This window comes from Schistocerca serialis, chromosome 10, assembly GCF_023864345.2.
Source record: "Schistocerca serialis cubense isolate TAMUIC-IGC-003099 chromosome 10, iqSchSeri2.2, whole genome shotgun sequence".
In the NCBI taxonomy this organism is placed as follows: domain Eukaryota; kingdom Metazoa; phylum Arthropoda; class Insecta; order Orthoptera; family Acrididae; genus Schistocerca; species Schistocerca serialis.
The window spans coordinates 109,480,543-109,500,200 of NC_064647.1; the positions used below are offsets into that span (position 1 = coordinate 109,480,543).

At 42.5% G+C, this 19,658-nt stretch overlaps 1 protein-coding gene across 2 annotated transcripts in view; it reads left to right on the plus strand.

The window, feature by feature from the left end:
• Positions 1 to 9,579: 9,579 nt before the first annotated feature.
• LOC126424875 (uncharacterized) overlaps positions 9,580 to 19,658 on the plus strand; it is a 137,771-nt gene continuing 127,692 nt past the window's right edge. Inside the window, exons 1-2 of one of the 2 annotated variants that reach the window (XM_050087703.1) lie at positions 9,865 to 9,994; positions 10,089 to 10,175. The gene's annotated coding sequence lies outside the window, so the exon portion shown is untranslated. Of the gene's footprint in view, positions 9,793 to 9,864; positions 9,995 to 10,088; positions 10,176 to 19,658 lie in introns of those variants that run through there. The other variant, XM_050087702.1, reaches the window with a different exon arrangement.

The window sequence follows — 19,658 nt, forward strand, 5'->3', positions numbered from 1 at the left end:
ATGAGCTGTACAGCGTACAGCGCCATCTGTTAGCAGCTTTTGTAACTATTATTTCAAACTGCTGTATAAACTTCTTACAGCTTTCACAATAAACATACCGTTTACTGTATTCCTCTATCGATCTTTGTTTTCGAGATATTTAATTTTGAAAACAGGGAGTCCTTTTCTGGACACCCTGTACATTAGACATGGCTACTTCCGCGTTCGACGTGACCTCGGGTGTGTGTACTGTTAGCGCGGCACAGCACGTGCCCCCCCGCCTGGCCCCAGCACGGCCAGCCACGCCGCACCGCTCGCGCGCAAGTAAACACGTTTCACGCCTGGCACCTAGTCAGAAACTGAAATCATGTCCAAACTACTTTCGTGCCCACCCACGGGACAGTTGCCCATCCCGTCAAGCGCAGTGTCATATTTGTAGTAAGAAAGGACATGTGCAAGCTGTGTGTAGCAAGAGAAACTCTAATTCACAACATGTCTCCAGTTCGTGTGACTCGCGTGGGCGTCACAGCAACGGAAACCGCCGTGATCATGATTCACATCAGCCTATGGACGTTAATGTCATTTATTCAAAGCCTTCTGCTTCACGTGCTTCTACAGCTCGTCACGTGAATCAAGTTTTGTCAGACACTTCCTCTCGCATTCAGCGCGATGCGAGGAAACTTTATGTGACTTTGCACGTTTGTGGACGTTCTGTTCGCGCAGCTGGACACTGGTGCGACTGTTTCTTTACTGAACAGATCGACGTATGACTTACTTCGTGCCGGCCGGTGTGGCCGTATCGTTCTAGGCGCTTCAGTCTGGAACCACGTGACCGCTACAGTCGCAGGTTCGAATCCTGCCTGGGGCAAGGATGTGTGTGGTGTCCTTAGGTTAGTTAGGTTTAAGTAGTTCTAAGTTCTAGGGGACTGATGACCTCAGATGTTAAGTCCCATAGTGCTCAGAGCCATTTGAACTATTTTTGAACTTGCTTCGTCGTTCACATTCCACACTGACTGCATTTATTGGACGGAAATCTCAGTCTTTGGCGTGTGCAGTTTGCAAGCCATGTATGGTGCAACGACACGTACAGTGTTTCCATGTGCTACGAACATTTTTGGCATGGACGCATTTGAACTTTTTGGCCTCGCAGTTCAGGACAACGTACTTTCATCAGCGCTAGTGACCATGCAGACAGTGTTGCCGCATTATGCGATGATTTTGCTGAACTTTTTTATGATGGCCTTGGTTGTGCCACGGACTATGCAGCGCATGTTGTAGTTAAAGACAATGCCATGCCTGTTTTCCAGTGTGCACGCCCGGTACTGCACGCACTGCGCGACGCCTAGCTTCTGAACTTCAGCATTTGCAAGACAGTGGTGTAATTGAACCTGTTTCTGCTTCCCCATGGGCTTCGCCTATAGAGAGTGTGAAGAAATCAAACGGTCGCCTCCGTATTTGAGCTGACTTTAAGTCTACATTAAATCCCCAGACAGTGGTAGCTACATTTCCCTTACCCCGTCCTGAAGACGTTTTTGATCATCTTGACGCGGGAAAACTCTTTTCCACGATTGACTTGCGGGGCGCATACTTCCAGATACTGCTCGACGAACAGTCGCAGCGCTATACTGTGATCAACACCCACCTTGGCTTGTTCAACTTCCGCCGCTTTCCGTTCGGTTTTGCTTCGGCTCCTGCTATTTTTCAATTTTACTTGCAGCAGTTGTGTGCCACCGTCCCTGGTTGTTCCAACTATCTGGACAACATAGTTGTATCAGGTCGCACCCCTGACGAACATTTGTAGATTTGCGTGCCTTATTTACTCTACTTTTACAGGCAGGACTAAAGTGTAACAGAGACAAGTACAAATCTTTTCAAACTGAGATTCAGTATTTAGGTCATACGGTTAATGGACAGGGTATCCACCCCTCGCCATCACATCTCAATGCGATCAGAGACTTGCCAGCGCCCAGGAACTTGAAAGAACTTCAGTCCGTGCTGGGCAAAATTACATATTATATTCGGTTTATACCAAATGCAGCGCAGATTGCAGCGCCATTGCATCGCCTTCGGCGTAAGAACGTTCCTTTTGTTTGGTCTTCGGAATTTGACGCTGATTTCCACAAGCTCAAATCTGTTTTGCTGAGTGATCGCTGTTTGATTCCTTTCGATCCCTCCAAACCAGTTGTTTTGGCTGTCGATCCATCTTCGCACGGCATCGGCGCGGTTCTCGCGCACCGCATTAATTCTGTCGATCGCCCGAACGCTTTTGCCTCTAAGTTGCTCAATTCTGCCCAGCAAAACTATTCTCAAATCGAGAAAGAAGCTTTAGCTATTGTATATGGAGTGACTAAGTTTCATGATTTTTTGTACGGTCGAAAGTTCTATTTGGTCACCGACCATAAGCCTTTGAAGTCGTTGTTCCACCCGTCAAAGCCAGTTCCGGCCCGTACTGCACAAAAGTTGCAACGTTGGTCTTTGTTATTGTCTAACTACAATTGCGAAATTTTGTTTCGGCCTACGGCCCAGCATGGCAATGCTGATGGTTTGTCTCGTCTGCCTATCAGTCCTGACGAAGTGTTTGATTCTTCCGAACTGTCCTGCATATTTATTGATTCGCTTAGCTGATGGTTTTCCAGTGGATTTTTGTCGCATTGCTTCCGGGACAGCCGCCGATGCTTCTTTGTAGATTCTTTTGCAGATTCTTTTGCAGTTTATTCGTACTCAATGGCTTCCATCTGCTATGCAGACTCGAGATCCACTTGTTTGACGTTACTTAACCAACGTCACAACTTGTCTGTACACCTCGGTGTTATCTTGTTACGAACAGACAATGATCAGTCTCGTGTGGTTGTACCTTGTTCGTTGGAGTCGCAAATCCTCTGATTGCTGCATGCTGGTCATTGGGGTATATTGCGGATGAAGCAATTAGCATGTCGTCACTGCACTTGGGTCGGCATTCATAATCGCATTGAGAATTTGCTTGCTAACTGTCGCTCCTGCGCGGGGCATCAATCCGCTTCCCACCAGCGCTTCTTTGCATGGCTGACTCCTACTGCGCCTTGGCAGCGCGTTCATATTGATTTTGCGGGTCCTTTCTGGGACACCCGCTGGTTGATCGTTATTGATGCGTACAGTAACTTTCCTTTTTTTGTACCTATGACATGTTCTGAGACATCGAGGGATCGCCAGTTTAGTATTGGAGGGCAGCGTGGATGGTAAAAATCGTAGAGGGAGACCAAGAGATGAATACACTAAGCAGATTCAAAAGGATGTAGGCTGCAGTAAGTACTGGGAGATGAAGAAGCTTGCACAGGATAGAGTAGCATGGAGAGCTGCATCAAGCCAGTCTCAGGACTGAAGACCACAACAACAACAATGTCTTCTACTACATCTGCCAGTACTGTTCGGGCTTTGACGTCTATTTTTTGCATTGAGGACCTTCCTGAAGCTATTGTCTCCGATAATGGCCCCCAATTCGTGTCCTCAGAGTTTGAAGCGTTCTGTGCTGCTCATGGCATTCGACATCTGACCTCAGCCGCGTTCCACCCCCCCAGTCGAACGTCGAGGCTGAACGCTTTGTGCGTACGTTTAAGTCGCAGATGAGCAAGTTGCACGCCACGCACTCTCGCGAGCACGCGCTCAGGACCTTCTTTGCTTCATATCGCTCTCAGCCGTGCGGCACCCGTTCCCCAGCGGAAATGCTACATGGCCGCTCCCGCCACCTCGCGCTCCCGCTGCTTCACCTCGTTCTGGCTTGGCACCGCATGATTTGGTATTATCGGGTTTTCTCTGGCAGGCAACGCTGGGAGCAGGGACGCATTCTTCGCCAGCTTGGCCGCGCTTTATTTATCATTTTTGGTCCCTCCGGCACTGCCAAGCGACACCGGAACCAGATTCGTTTGTGCTGTCCTCGGTTTTCTGACGCTCTTTGTTTTCTGGCAGAATTGGAGGCTTCCGCCGCCTCAGCCCACGACTCCACCGACAGCGCCTCCGCCGCTCGAGCCTCCACGGGCGCCCCTGCCGTCGTCGCCGCTGCCAGTCCGGTCACCTGCAGCAGACGGACTCCTCTCTCGGCCGCCACGGCCCCACCTCCAGCCGCCGCCGCAGCCGCTGTGTTCCTCCGCGGTGGCAAAACCGATGGACGCTGAGGCTGACACCCTACTGCCGCCGCCGCCGCCCACGGAGGTCTTTGCTCCGCCTCCTCATCTGAGCATCCCCAGTGGCGGTGCGCGGCCTAGTCAGGTTTTCCATGGAGCCTTTTCCTCGACCCCTCGCGAGCAATTCGGGGTAGCAGGCGGACAGCGCGCCCTGGCAGTTCTGATGTCTGCCCCCTCTGGTGCGCCGCCCCTGGGTCCCTCCACGCACCGTCGGAAGCCATACTCAACAATGGTGCATCATTTCAGGGGGGAGGGATGTGGTATCGATAGGAACAATGCCACGGCTTAGGTGCAAAGTATTAAATTGGCATTATGACAGGCACCGACGACAGCGCCCTCTAGTCAGTGCTGTCCGATTCTATTAGCTCCGCTCCAGATTCTGCCCATTTCATCAAGAACAGACGGCCTAAAAACATTGCTTCAACCTCAGCTTGCTATTGAGACTATGTATCAACTTATGACGGGAATACAGTTTTGCACCTACGGGCTCTACAGTGTAAAGTTACATATCTCATTGACTAATAATTAAATGTACTTTCACGTAAAAAGCTGTACCGAGAATCTTACCTTACCTGCTCCTACTCACTTCCCACATTCAGTCTACCCATTCCATTTACAGGTGCAGACCCACGCGCCGCCTTGCAGGCGGGATACAAAAGCTTGGCGACGAGGATGGGATTAAAATTTTTTTCCTCCTATCATTTCCTTTTTTGCTCTCTACTGCTTTAGCTTTTTTGTGATTTCCCTGTGGGTGTATGTCTGCTTCCCTCCTTTCGCTATATAGACTTTCATTTGTGTAAACCATTGGTTCGCCACAGGAACATGCTTCGCTGTCCGATCTTGTACGTTTTCAGGCTCAGCAAATGACGCAGCGGCTTGCTGCCATAAATGGACTGGTCACACTACAATCTGGAGCTTCTTCGGCGCCTCCGACGCCACCGCCTGTAACAATACCGTCGCCAGTCGCGCCGCCATTTCGTGCCTTCAAACCTGACCTGAATGCTGGCCAGAAAACATCGCCCAGCTCGAGGCACATTTCGCAGCATACAACATACCAGGTACAGAGCGGCTTGATTTTTTCATTGCCATCGGGGGTGTTGTGTTGTACCGTCTGCTCGTCAAGTTGTTTCCCGTCACCAATCATAATCCCACCCCACACCATCAAACCACGACCTCCATACAGGTCCCTTTCAAGGACATTAAGGGGTTGGTATCTGGTTCCTGGTTCACACCAAATGAAAACCCGGCAAGAATCACTGTTGAGACTATACCTGGACTCGTCCATGAACATAACCTGGAGCCTCTGTTCCAATGACCAAGTACTGTGCTCTTGACACCAGGCTTTACGGGCTCTCCTGTGAGCAGGGGTCAGTGGAATGCACCTTGCAGGTCTCTGGGCAAACAAATCATGTCTTTTCAGTCGTCTGTAGACTGTGTGTCTGGAGACAAGTGTTCCAGTGGCTGCAGTAATGTCTCGAGCAAGACTACCTGCAGTAATCTGTGGTCGTCTGTGGGCACTGATGGTAAGATAACGATCGGTCTTCTTATGGTGTTTTACACTGTGGACGTCACATACTGTGGTATCGATAGCAACGACGCCACGGCTTAGGTGTAAGTTATTAAGTTGTCACTACGACAGACACCGGCGACATAGCCCTCTAGTCAGTGCTGTCCGGCTCTACAAGCTCCGCTCCAGATTCTGCCAATTTCATCAAGAGCAGACGGCCTGGAAATATTGCTTCAACCTCAGCTTGCTATTGAGACTATGTATCTACTTACGACGGGAATACAGTTTCGCACCTATGGACTCTTCAGTGTAAAGTTACGTATCTCATTGACTAACAATTAAATGAACTTTCACGTAAAAAGCTGTACTGAGAATCTTACTTCACCTGCTACTACTCACTTATAACTTTCGCCCTACCCATTCCGTTTACAGAAGCAGACCCACGTGCCGCCTTACAGGCGGGATACAAAACGTACTGTAACGCCTGGACACGTTTCCTGTCTGCTGGAGTCGTTGCCATAATCTTGAGTTCACACTTTGTGGCACACGGAGGGCCTGTGCTACGACCTGCTGTGTTTAGCCAGCCTGCAGTCACCCTAGTATTCTACCCCTCATAACGTCATCAATATATGCTCTTTGAGCCATTTTCAACACACAGTCGCCATTAGCACGTCTGAAAACTTCTGCACACTTACTAGCTGCACCGTACTCTGATATTCACCAACACACCTCTGCGTATTTGGACTGCTGCCAGCAGCACCGTGCAACTGCCGCTAGTCAAATGCACCAGATGGTCATACCCCGAGGTGATTTAAACCCACAAACCGCCCACCAGAGCGTTTTTTCACTATGTATCAGCATTATCTTTAATTTATGAGCATGAGTGTATATATATGTGTGTGTTTTCCATGTTTGACTGCACCTCGACTTGTCTTGCATCTCTTCCCCAGCAATGATACTTGAATTTGGCCAAAGTTCCATCAGCCTAAAGGTCGATTCACACTTGATATGAATGGACCATGACATCACCATCACTTCAGGGTATGTATAGACTGAATGTCACATCCCATCATTTTGCTTGCCATGGTGGGATACAAAACGGGGCACGGAATATCTCCAATGTATGAGTATGCTGGAAGGGTGCCTCAGATGAAACCAAGAGGGGTCCTGCTATGAAAAGAAATTGCACCCTAGACCATCAGTCTTAGTTGTCAGACTGCGTGGCAGGTGACTGTCAGCTAGGTATCCTACCACTGTCAGGGGCACTTCCAGATATGTCTTTGGTCTAGAGTCTCATTAATTAGACTAGAGTAGTCTACAGTGATGAGTCCTACTTCGAATTGATCCCGATGACCAGTGAAGACGTGTTTGGAGATGCCTCAGGGAGTGGTGGGAGTGGTGGGATCAGGAGTGACGGTTTGGGTGGCATTTATTTTCAGAGCAGAACCCCTTTGGTTGTCATCCTTACAGCACAGAGCTTCGTCGACGATATTGTATGCCCTGTTTTGTTGCCCTTCATAGCAAGCCATCCTGAGGTTACATTTCAGCAAGATAATGCCCAGCCACACAGGACAAACGTTTCTACTGCTTCTCTTCATGCTCATCAACTTGCTTGACCAGCAAGGTTGACAGATCTCTCACCAATATAGAACGTCTGGAGCATTATGGGCGGAGACCTCCAAAGAATTCGGGATTCTGACGATCTAACGCGCCAATTGGACAGAATTTCGCATGATATCACCCAGGAGGACATCCAAAAACTCTATCAATCAATATCAAGCCGAGAATCTGCTTACATAAAGACCAGACGTGGACCAGTACATTTATGAGTTGTTCAATTTGGGAAGCTCTTTCTCCTGAATAAATCAACCCATTTTTTCCTAAATCATAGCCATTGTTTGCACATGTGCATCACATCTACCGATTTTCGCCCCATTCGGACAATTTCTTCTTGGTATGCCTTCTTTTTTATTCTTTTTAGAGTGTACTTGCTAAGAAGTGGCCCTCTAGGTTACAGTAAGTAATTTCATCAGATTTTCACCCATGCTCGGTTAACACTAACACATGAAGTGAATATTCATTTACAAAGAGCTGCAACACATTAAGCTTATTTCTAAGTTACTGTGTATTTAGATTCATAAGTGCATAAGTTTTGTGTCATTTTTTGTTGGTCATTGGATTGTCTTCCATTATAAAGCACTGAACTGGTTCACTTGCGTACGTATTGGGTCCAGGCGTCAAGGGAGAGTTTATTTCTCTTTGGCCATGGTGAGTTTCTGGAGCTCCAACTTATATTCTGTCCGCCCAGCTATCATAAGAGATGCTGAAATGCCTGCCATCTCTGTACAAAATGCTGATGTGTCTGCCATCTCTGGTGTTACAGAAACTGGAACTGTATAGTCTACAACATTTGACTTAGTAAGTGTTACTGAAGAGTGTGTGGAATGTAAGGACTTTGTTCTCCAGTGTTACCTCCAGTTGATCTGTCACCTTCATACTATTCATAATACTTTTTATCTTAATTATTTGTTTGTAAGGTCGCCTTTCTTGAAGTTTCTTGATGAAATGGACCTGCTAAGCAGGACCACAAAAATCTTGTGATTGGTCTTTTGACTATACTTTTGCTGTAGACTGATCTTCTTATACCTTTGCTCATCACTTACCTGTCGACATCACTATGGTTGTACCACTTGGTCACTTTCATCTGGATACTTCCATTTAAGTGATATTGCAGGTTATAGTTGCTTCGTTGCAGAGATTTCAACCATAGTTATTGCCATTTCTTCTTTTCCCTGTAGCATTTATGGAGTCCGTGAGAAGTATACCAGTCTATGTTCTTAGGGACTCTTAAAAATTGAGTGTCTTGGTAAGTTTCCATAATTTTGGCTGTTTTTCTGTTTGTTCCCATGGTTTCATCTCTGATGCAATACGAGTTTTAAGCATCATAACTGTAGGGTATCCCAACTGTGGTTACATTTGTGTGTTGACAGTTCATTAATGTTGATATTAGAGCATCTATAGTTTTGCCTTTTTGGCTACATCATTTGTTCCTTCTCAGTTGACAGCAGTAGTTTCCCCTCAACAACGTCACCGTCAGAACTTTGTTTCTGAGAAACTTTGATGGCAACGTGAATGCAGTCCCGTTTTCGACTTGTGTGAATGCTACCATTTGAAATGCACTGTGGAATTTTTTGGCACGGCGTGACGTGATGTGGCGACTAGCTTGAATTGGCCTTAAAAATTTTTCACGGTTTGAACAAAACTGTTATAAAAAGGAATACATTTCAAGTAATAATGTAACTTATAGTGGTATGCATAAATTTAACTTTATAATATAAAAACAAAGTGTAAACATACTAATACCCAGATATAACCTAATTTAAAACACATGTAGTCTCTATTGTGATAACATATTGTGTGACTCAAAATATCCGTATGATATTGCGTTTCTTACCTTGTCTTATATTACAATTGCATTCAAAATACAGAACGTACTGTAGGAAACCAAAATAAAAATGAAATCAATTAAAACTTTATCTGGAGCAAAGATGGGTGTGAGAGCAAAAGCTTTTTGTTTAGTTTCAGCATCCCGGTAAATTGTAGGTACTTAGAGGAAGCACAAGTGGTTTACAGCAAATCGTAGTTAATTATTAATGCAATGTTCTTATCTTGTCCGCCCTTATAACCGAAGGTTCTCGTGGTTCACTTCACACCAAACGAGGGGCGTAAGAAGTTATGAAATAGAAACAGTTAGAATGACTGAAGTCGCTGGGAGTGGTCCTAAACCGACGACATAAGGTAGCTAAAGCATTTTGTGTATTTAATATAGGTGGGCTCACATATTTCAGGAAACTTCGACGCAAACAATCGAGAGAATATTCGATAGTATAATCAGTAGCAGAGATGACGATTGTAGAAATGTGTTTCGCGGCTAGTGTTATCAATGGTGTGTTCAAAATGCGCTGAAGTATGCAGTAAAAAATAACTGGTGAAACTTTATGGCCGTAGGAAGGAAGTTGTAATTTATGGTCTGAACTGTTTAGGATGTAATAAAAGCTTTATATGACATAGAACGATCGTGAATTTATTGGTGCCAGAAGCCGTAATTTAATTTGGTGTAATGTTCTACAACAGTGTCGGGTGAGAAAGGTAATTCGATTCTGTAAGTTTTAAATTTATTGGTAACCTACGCGCGTGACCTTATTAAAATTGATTTGTATCCAGTGTTGTAACACGTGATTTTATGTGTTGAGATGCGCAAACAAATGTGCGCACTACCAGTAATGTTTGGATTAGTTCATTGCGGTGCGCGGAGGATAGGACGCAGTGTTGTATTTGTGTTGAGTGGACGGTATAGAATTTATGCTTGATTCGAGCATGAGGTGTAAAAATTTATTTTTAATTAATTTGTTGGAAAATTGTAATTGTGAACCTTACGTACGCAGCAACGAAGTGGATGCAGCGATGTAGCTGAAGACTGTCAAAAGGACAAGCCGGCGTTTGTTTATTGAGCGATGGATGTTTCTGTTAAGGTTAGTTGTCCCTATCAGGGACTTCACTACAGAATCCAAACGGTGTGAGAAAATGTATTCTATCACATCGTACGTGTATTTTATATTGCAGATTTGAGGGAAACAAAATGGTTCATCCTTTTAATGTTATACATCATTGTAATGTATGTAGCAGATTAAATGACAGTTTTAGCGAATAACAGAAACGCATGTGAGTATATATTGAAAATTAATGCAATGTCAAGAACTTCTAATTACTGCTGGTATTTGATCTGGTTGGTGTGCCGAATTTTGCGTCAGATGAGAGAATGTGTCGAGTGCTGTTAATTTGTTTGTGTACCATGGTTAAAGCATCTAAACGATATTTGTTATTCGTTACTGTATAAACATACACCGTGTTACCGCGGCAATTGATGGTGAGGCAATCTTCATAGGTAAAGCTAGAGAATTTCGCCTCCTTGAAAAGTACCATTCAGTTTATTTGCCAGGAGAGCAGAGAGGCTTAAAAAGAATTCTGAGTTTTGGTAGTTTTCAGTAATCTAATAATGATTGCAGAATTGCTATAGACCTACTCGTTACACTCCTATATGGATGTGCAGTGGTAAAATTTCAACTGCTTTAGATTACTCTTCCTCATTTATCTAAGGAGTAGGCTACATAGTTACAATACTTAAATTGTTTTAATCATTAATATCTGTCCCTCCCCCTCACTTCCCAGAATAGATTGTGATTAAAGCCATTTAGGCCTAAATGAATTAGATGTTGTTTGAATCTGAGCTGTTACATTGTAGTCCTGAAGTTATTTTGACTTTGGTAGATTATGGAAGAGAAAATCCCCTGGGTGAGTAGGCCATGTCATACTCATCTTAAAGTGTCAAGGATTCTTCTGCAGCCTTTCTCAGGAGTATTCTGGTATATCTAGGAAACTGAAATCTTTTGGCTGTCAGTGTCAGATTTACTTACAAAATATGGTTTTTTTGTGCTTTTTTTATGTTTTAGCTTATGCTGGTAACTAACAGTGGTACATTTATGATTATTTCCTCCTAAATTTGCAGTTTATGTTTAGATCATGGATCGTGTGTAAATAGCATGTTTTGCTGTTTCTCGAATTTCCACAGAAATTTCCTACAGCTGAACTGAAGTGCCTTTGAAAGATGTGTTGTTCAAAAACCTTGATAAGCTTCATTGCTGTTACCACAGTGTTATAACATGTTTTATACAAATTTCGGGTCGACAGAAGCGTCCGATCCAACGCGTCGGCTTTGACCTGTGACGTAAGGGTGTTGTCGTGTGTGACGTCATGACGGCGCGGAGTTTGCTTTGAGTGTGGCTGTCTCCAGTTCTGTTTTATCTTATTTTATTTACTTTTCTGATCTTCGTTCTATCTCGTGAGATTTTTTTTTTAAATTTAAAAACACTTATTACCTATTTTAATTATCTGTTTCCTCGAATTTCTGTTTTAGTTTATTATATTTATCTTTCTGATCTGTTCGTTCTGTCCCGTGAGATTTTTTTTTTTTTTTTTTTAAAAAGACAAAAAACACTAATCGGCTACTGAAGCATCTTTATCTTCTATGGGTTGCAGGGGTTACGAGCCCTGGGGAGGTGGGTGGGTATTCATGCATGGCTGTCTTGACTTACACGTTGTAGCTACGCAAGGCGTCTAAATTTGTTTATATTTAGTTTGCCCCCCACCCAAAACACCCCATTTCCCGCGCTTGCCCCGTTAGTGTCATGAGGCTTCTTGTGGAAAGTGTGTGTGTTTGTTTTTGTTTCCGCCATATTTGTGACGTCATGGATCAAAGCAGGCGGGTGGGATCGGACGCTTCCGTATTTCCCAAATTTCATATGGACACAAAAAAGGGAGGGCACTGAAGTGACCAAAATGTGGTTGTCTTGGATCATTGTTTACCCAGAATATTGCTTCAGAAATGATTGTAAAATGGAAGATATGCCTAAATTGAAGATGGGGATGGTAATCTCAGCACTATAACTTCAGGAAATGGGATACGCAGTGCAATCACTAACTTTTGATCTACTACCCAGTTCTCCATAGAAATTGTGGGTTGACCGAAGTGTACGATCCCACCTGTTGGTTTTGACCCATGACATAAGGCTGCTTTGTGTGCACATGACACAAGGGTCATTATCACTGGCTGAATTAAGTAAATGATATTTTATATCATGGTTTAGGAGGAGATTCAGTTGAGCATTTTCACAGAAACTCCTAAATTTGATATTTTATGTTAATTTGTAACTAGAATTAGCACTGTAATATGGTAATGTAAAGTCATTTACTGTATTTGCAATGCACTTCTTTGAGTTCTTTCCACATCCCAGTGACCACTCTTCATAGAACCAATGGAAAGTAATGTAAATTCAAGAGCCTATTTTCCCTAATTCTGTTCCGTCTGACATTCATCCCAATGGTGGGTCATTCCGTGTCAATTGAGCTAAAAAAAGGGGGGGGGGATTTTCTCTTCACCATCTCAGATATTGGAAAAACCTAGCTCGTTAGTTCACTTTACAGAGATACGGTATGCGTACCAAATTTTAGCATGTGATATTTCTGCTTTCTTTTCCACATTTTACAGTTAGAAAATTTTGATTTTTTGACATAGTGATGGTGCAAAATTACAGTTGCTAAATATAAATATAAATAATAATTCAAACAGTGGAAAGTTCAGAATGGAATAACAACAGTATGGAGAAGATAAGATTGCTACTCACCACTTAGAGAAGGCATAGAGTTGTAGACAGGCACAATAAACAGGACTGTTAAACTACTTAAGCTTTTCGACAAAGTCCCTCTCCTGAAATAGAAAAAGGCACATGTGCAACACTAAATACCACATAAAGGGATGGGATAATGGCCAAGATATTTTTACAAAATAAATTTGAAGGCATGGACTATCAAATGAAAAACTAAAATTTTGGGATTTTTGTTCTTTTGTGATTTTTTCCTATAGAACCAATTATTTACAACTTTTTTCTGTTCTTAGTCTTACTGCCCATCTTAATAAATAATATTTTATTTAACACCCAAGGAAAAAAGAGGTAATGTAAATTATGTAGTCCCAGAGAAAGTGCAAATGTTTTAGTTTTCTGGGTTATGAAATATTTAAATACTACTTTCAGTGAAGCAGGGTACTCACCTTTGAAATTCAAGGATCTTAATGAAAACTGTAAAAAGGGGTGTATAAAAGTTAAATTTTTAAAGTCAGGAGAAGATGTAAAAAAGAAAATAATTGCTTTAGACATTGAAGTGTCAGAAAATATTAGCTTTGGGAATACTTCAGAAGAGAAAGCTATGTATATGGACTTGATGCTTGATAACGTTCGGAACAATTTACACCAAGCTACGCAGAAGACGAGCATAGGTTGCTGAGTATACAGACATTATTACTTCACAAAATACAATAGTTTGTATATTTTTAAGTTTCTGATTATACAATTCAGCAAAGATTGGACCTGTACTTCATCATTTATGGCAGTACAGCAGGTAATAGTGTTGTAGCCAATACTGAATGCTTTGCCCACTTCACTTTGATTTGCTTTGTGTTGTGTAGTGCACACTCTTTTCTGCTTCTGAAATTAGTGAAGAACCTACTCCAGGTCCAGAGCTACTCCTACCACCTCAAAAAGGATCTGCAGACCCTCTGACCATATGTTAGCTGTATTTCATATCTCTCACGTCTCGTACGTTCCAGTGCCCTCAACCTCACATGTACCATTGTGTCATGGATACAGTTACTGCAGAAGGTTGCTCTTGAGGCCACAAATGTGTCAAAACAGAGAGCAGACATGGTTGTTCTGTGGATAAGCTTATACTTGCAGTGATTAGAAAATATCGTCATATGTTAGGTCCTTCAACGAGTAACATGATTAGATAAGGAGTAAAATAGTGATTGATTCCAACTGTGAGTCATTTTGTGAAGTGTAGCATTTACATTTCTCAACATTTAAAACAAGTAGGTAATCTTTGCACGACTTTGAAATCTTGTCAAGATCTGCCTCACTCCTCCCCGCAACCCTCGAGCAGGTGCCTATGTGTAATGTGCGACAGTCACAATCTACTGTTCCAGTGTTGTTTTGCAATTGTAAGCCTTTACCTGTTGCTTCATTGGAGCTTCAGCTAACACAATGGTAAGTTGTATTGTCAAACATTCAAGTAAGCAGCAATAATATAAAATAAGCTGTGAGCTAGGTGAGAAATAATTTACGATCTGTGCATGATAATGACACCTATTCTGAGCTAGCAGCATAATCCCACACTGAGGCAGTTATCTGCAACAAAATTAGCAATCAAATAACTGGTTGGTGGCAATGTATTGCAGTTGCACTGTTTAATGCTTTCAGTGGGTCATTGGTGTACGGTGACACTTGTATGAGGCAGCAGAGTGATGTGATGGAGGTTTATTTAATTATTGTTTAAGTAAACAGTGATTTAGCTTTTATAATGTGTTTATTTTATTGTTCTTTATCTAAGATTAAATTGTAATTTTGCTCATGCATGTTTATCTTTGTTACATGAAGACCGCTATTAGTTATTGCTGTTGTTGTTGTTTTATTCATCTATCACATTTACAAGGATATTGGATGTCTTATGCTGCTACAGTAAAAAAATTAATGAATAAGTACAATCATTTAAATTACTGCAGATTAGTTTTTGACAAGAATAGGACAGCCAGTTGGCCATGACCTTATAGTTGACACCAATCCAGCATTTGCCTGAATTACTTTAGAGAAACCAAGGAAAATTAAACAATGGGTACTGGATGGAGACTGCAGCCTCCATCCTCCCAGAAATGAGTCTAGTCTGTTTAAAACAGCGTAACTTCGTATGTTTGACCCTTAGTGTAAAGGATTGTTTTGCAAAGATGTTATTGGGTTGTGTGTGCATGACCAATGCCCTCCCCTCCCACCCTCTGTCCAGCTGAAACATTGGTCGGGATGACCCTGAGCTGTAGCATAATATGAGTTGTAGGAAGGTCGAAAGGTGATAATTTGTCTGAGAGTTGGCGAAGCCATTGATTGTGAATGTGAAGTAAAGGTTGTGTTAACAGATTGGTATGGAGTGTATTTTGATGTTCATTGTTGTGCCATATTCCCGGTATTCTCACAGACGTGGTAAGATGGCAAACTAAGAATTTAGTCATGTTCGGTACATGGATAACTATACGTCTAAATAGGACTGCCAGATAGCACTGTCCTAACTCTAACTTTCTTCAGAAATTCAGGTTTGAAGGCTCAACGGTGTGTTCCCAGTCATTATTTGGGCACCAGTTTCCCTTTTCAGAGACTACCTACTCAGTGAAGGGTTGACCTACAGACCTCAATTTTTTTATGCCTCGAATATGTGGGTCACTAAATTGATATAATATGTAAGAAGATTTCTTAAGAAAAATGCACTTTTTCAATGTTGTGCTTTAAATTTTTTGCTGAAATGTTTATGTATCTAGTAGCAATCTTTGGTGCAAATAAAAATATCCTCAGTCACTTTATTCATTGACAAAGAATAAAATGAAAATGCCACTTACAAATACCATCCACATTTGCCACTACAGGGAATTGGTAAACAAGACCAATGTGTAGTCCTTGAGATATCTGTGGTTGACCTGTAAACAATTATCAATCATTTTTTGTAGTATGTATGTTGTATTTCACTGTTAAACGTCTTTTCAGTGAGAAGAATTTCAAGAGACTGCTTGGATGCTCAAATGTGGTGATTATATCTTTATTCTGTTACTATAAATTAAACGGACAAATTCGGTGAAAAAAAAAAATGGAAATATTCAAGCAGCAATAAGAGACAACAACTTTTTACATACATAGCAGTATATATAGATATATAAACATTGTGCAAAGAACAGTTTCATAAACAAATGAAAATATAAAAAGGAAATTATGTTTTTAAAATTCTTCCATCTTGCATGTAGGCTAACTTTGTTTGCCTTGACATCTTGATCCAAAAACAAAATGAGTTCACTTAAAGGCAAGATATGCAGTTTTTTCTGAGCACTTAGTGTCAAGTTTATACAACTGTGCACCATGACTTTGTAGTCATGGGACCTCTACATTAGTATAACATTGGAGAAAGGAGCCCAAACAGCATCTTTCCTATTCTGCTATCAAAGGAATTCTGATTCACCAGGAGACATGTAGTTAAACTCAGCATCTTTAAATTCATGTGATACCTCGAACTTGTGTCCTATGTATCAGTTTTTATCGTATCTGAAAGCAATGTACAGCCTGACTTGCAGCTGTTCCCGTGAAGTATTCATGACCTGCCATTGCAACAATACTCTCATTTGCATCGGGTGAGTCTTCATTAAAAAGGCGTTAGTCGCAATGACTAGAAATGCATAGTGCAATAGTGTTACTGGAACTGTCCTCATTGTACTGTACCTGTGTTCAAAGAAACCTTCATACAATTTGCTCTGCTACGAAGAAATGAAAAACATAATGCCCTGTATTTTGTGGAGTGCCCATGTGAACAGTGCAACCTTTTTGCCCATGTAATAGAGCCCCTCACTCAGAAATTGTAGAGTTCAACTTGCATTGAATGGATTGATGTCTTATCAGTTCCTCAACATTCGTGGAGCACTGTCAGTGTAGCATATACTGTTGGAGTCACAGAGTAAATGATACATGTAGCAAGAAAAGTTTGGCTGTAATGTTTTAATTGTTTCTCTTGTACTCTAGAGTGATTAAAAGATGTTACCTGAAATTGTGAAATGACATAGTGATGTTTTACGAAGACGACAATTTTTAAGACTTTGTGCAAGGTAGGAAAGAGTGTTTCTGCCATAGCAAATAACAAGAAGATTCTCATACAGAAAAGACTGACTTTAGTTAATCTGAAAGACTTGTACCCAAGATACTGTATGAAATACAGGGGGTTAAACAAATTCTATGAAGGTTTCTTGGAACCCGGGTCAGTACAATGAAGGCTGTTCCAGGAACATTATCACACCATGTATTTATAGTTATTGTTACTAACCTGTTTCTAATTATGGGACTTTAAACAGCTGCAAATGGGAGCACTGTTGCTATGGAAGGTTATGAAAATGTTTGTGGGAACACCTGGAAGTCGAAAGTGTGCGATACTACTAGGAGACACAATATTCTTGCACTACACCATCAAGGGGGCTTTTGTGAGCTCTCCCCATCTTCTTACATTCTTTACTGTCTAAGCAGTTTTTTAGAATCCAAGTTGGTGGCGCACTGTCAAGTCAATTGGAGCAGGAGAATGGTGTCCCTTGGGCAGTGTTTTAAGTGTTACCCTCTTTGGTTCAAAGGGCTCTGAGCACTATGGGACTTAACATCTATTGTCATCAGTCCCCTAGAACTTAGAACTACTTAAACCTAACTAACCTAAGGACAGCACACAACACCCAGCCATCACGAGGCAGAGAAAATCCCTGACCCCGCCGGGAATCGAACCCGGGTGTGGGAAGCGAGAACGCTACCGCACGACCACGAGATGCGGGCTTACCCTCTTTGTCATAGCTATAAACTGTAAGGAGTCCTTTACAGTGCTCCCTATTTGTGGACAATTTTGCTGTTTTCTGTTCCTCCTCCAGTGTTGGAACAGTGAGCCCATCAGTTGCAACTTAAATTGCAGAGGCTAGAGGAGTGGGATGCAAAGACGAGTTTTCAGTTTTGTGCAGATTATTGGATTATTGTGTGCGTGCGTGCGTGCATTTTAATCATTCTCTTGATATTTTTAATGTATCTGACTTGGATATGAGGACACCATTCTACAATTTAGAGACTCAGTGAGGTTTCTGGGCCTTATTTTTTGCTCCAAATTGTTGTGGTTGCTACCCCTGAGAGACCTGAAATCCAGAACCCTCAAGGCACTGAACGTCATCAAGTGTCTTAGCCACAGATTGTGGGGAGCGGACAGGGTGAGTCAGCTCCAGTTTTATAGGGCTTTCATGTTTTCGCAGCTGGACTATGGATGCACAGTGTATTGATAGGTGAGACCACCTTATTTGAAGATCATTGTTGCTGTCCATCATGAGGGGATTTGGCTGACCACGGTTGCTTGTAGGACGAATCCCATGCCTGCATACTATACTGTTGCTCGTCCTCTTCCGGAACGCCTTTTCTACAACCATACATGAGCTGCAATGCCATTTGGGATCCACGTGCAGCATGGGCTGCAGTCATTCAGTGTGGAACAAGTACAACCCAACTCCAGGGTTTTAACCATCCGCCGCCCTGGTTAATGTGGAGGATCAGAATACTTTTTGATTTGGTGCAGTACAGCTTCTGTTTTTAATACGGTATTTTCTGACATTTTAAATGAGCACCACAACTATGTAGCTGTCCTTACAAATAGTCTAAACAGGGGCCATCAGTTGGTCACCCTTTGTCTTCCCACGATTGTGTCCTCTAGGTCCGACTGCCTCAAGACTTTACTGTCTTCAATGCAGAATTATATGCAATCTTGCAGGCACTGGAGCAGATGAGACATTCTTCCAGTGCTAAATTTCTTGTCTGTTCCAATTCTCTGAGTGCCCTTCAGTCTCTGACATTTCTACCCAGTAGATAAAGTAATCCAGAATCCAGGCTGTCTTCCTCCAACTACAACTACTGGGGAAGGTGGTGTCTTTCTGCTGGGTACTAGGGCACATGCGTATTGTGGGGGATGAAAGGGTGTATCTAGCAGCCAGGGAGGTGTGTTGTGATTTTAAGCTATTTCAGCATGCCACCCACCTGCATGCTCGTAAACTGACAAAACGTCCAGGAGAGCGGTATGCTGACCACAAACCCCTGCATATCCTCATCCAGTGAAGTCTGTGGGCTGAGGATGCCATGGCGACCAGTCGGTACCGTTGGTCCTTTTCAGATGGTGCTAGTTTAGTTATCCACCTACATGCTATAGCCTCACTGTTGAGCTCAAGAGTCTTGCATTGGTGGGAGGATGGACAGATGAAAAAACTCCGTCTAGCAGAGACCACAATGTGATAGTGGCCATGTCAATGGTACGAGATGCTCCTTAATCGTGTTTACATGGACCACAGCTCCATAACACATGGCTTCTTGCTCTGGTGAGAGGACCCTCCAGTGTGTGATGCTTGTGGTGTACAGATCACTGTGTGCAACATTTTATTGGTCTTTGTGTTATTTTCTGACCAGCGGCCGCAATAGGCTTGCTGATAGTTCAAACCAATATCATTAGTGTTTTAATGTTTTGTGAGTTGTCTGACATTTTTCCAAAGATTGAATGGCTTACCCATATTTTTGAAGTAGTCAGCCAATCACATTTGCCTATGCCTTTCTTTTAGCTCCTTTGTTATTTTACTTGTGTTTTAATCTCATGCATAGCTTATTTTACTCTTTCTTCATTGTTTTAGTGCACATGAGAGAGGGAGAGTGAGTGAGTGGAGGATAGAACAATTTTCACAATTTTAGCCACATTCGTTTATTTTAATGAGTTTAAGGCTGCTGTTCGTTGTTCGGTGCCCTTGAGTTAAAAAAAAACACACACAC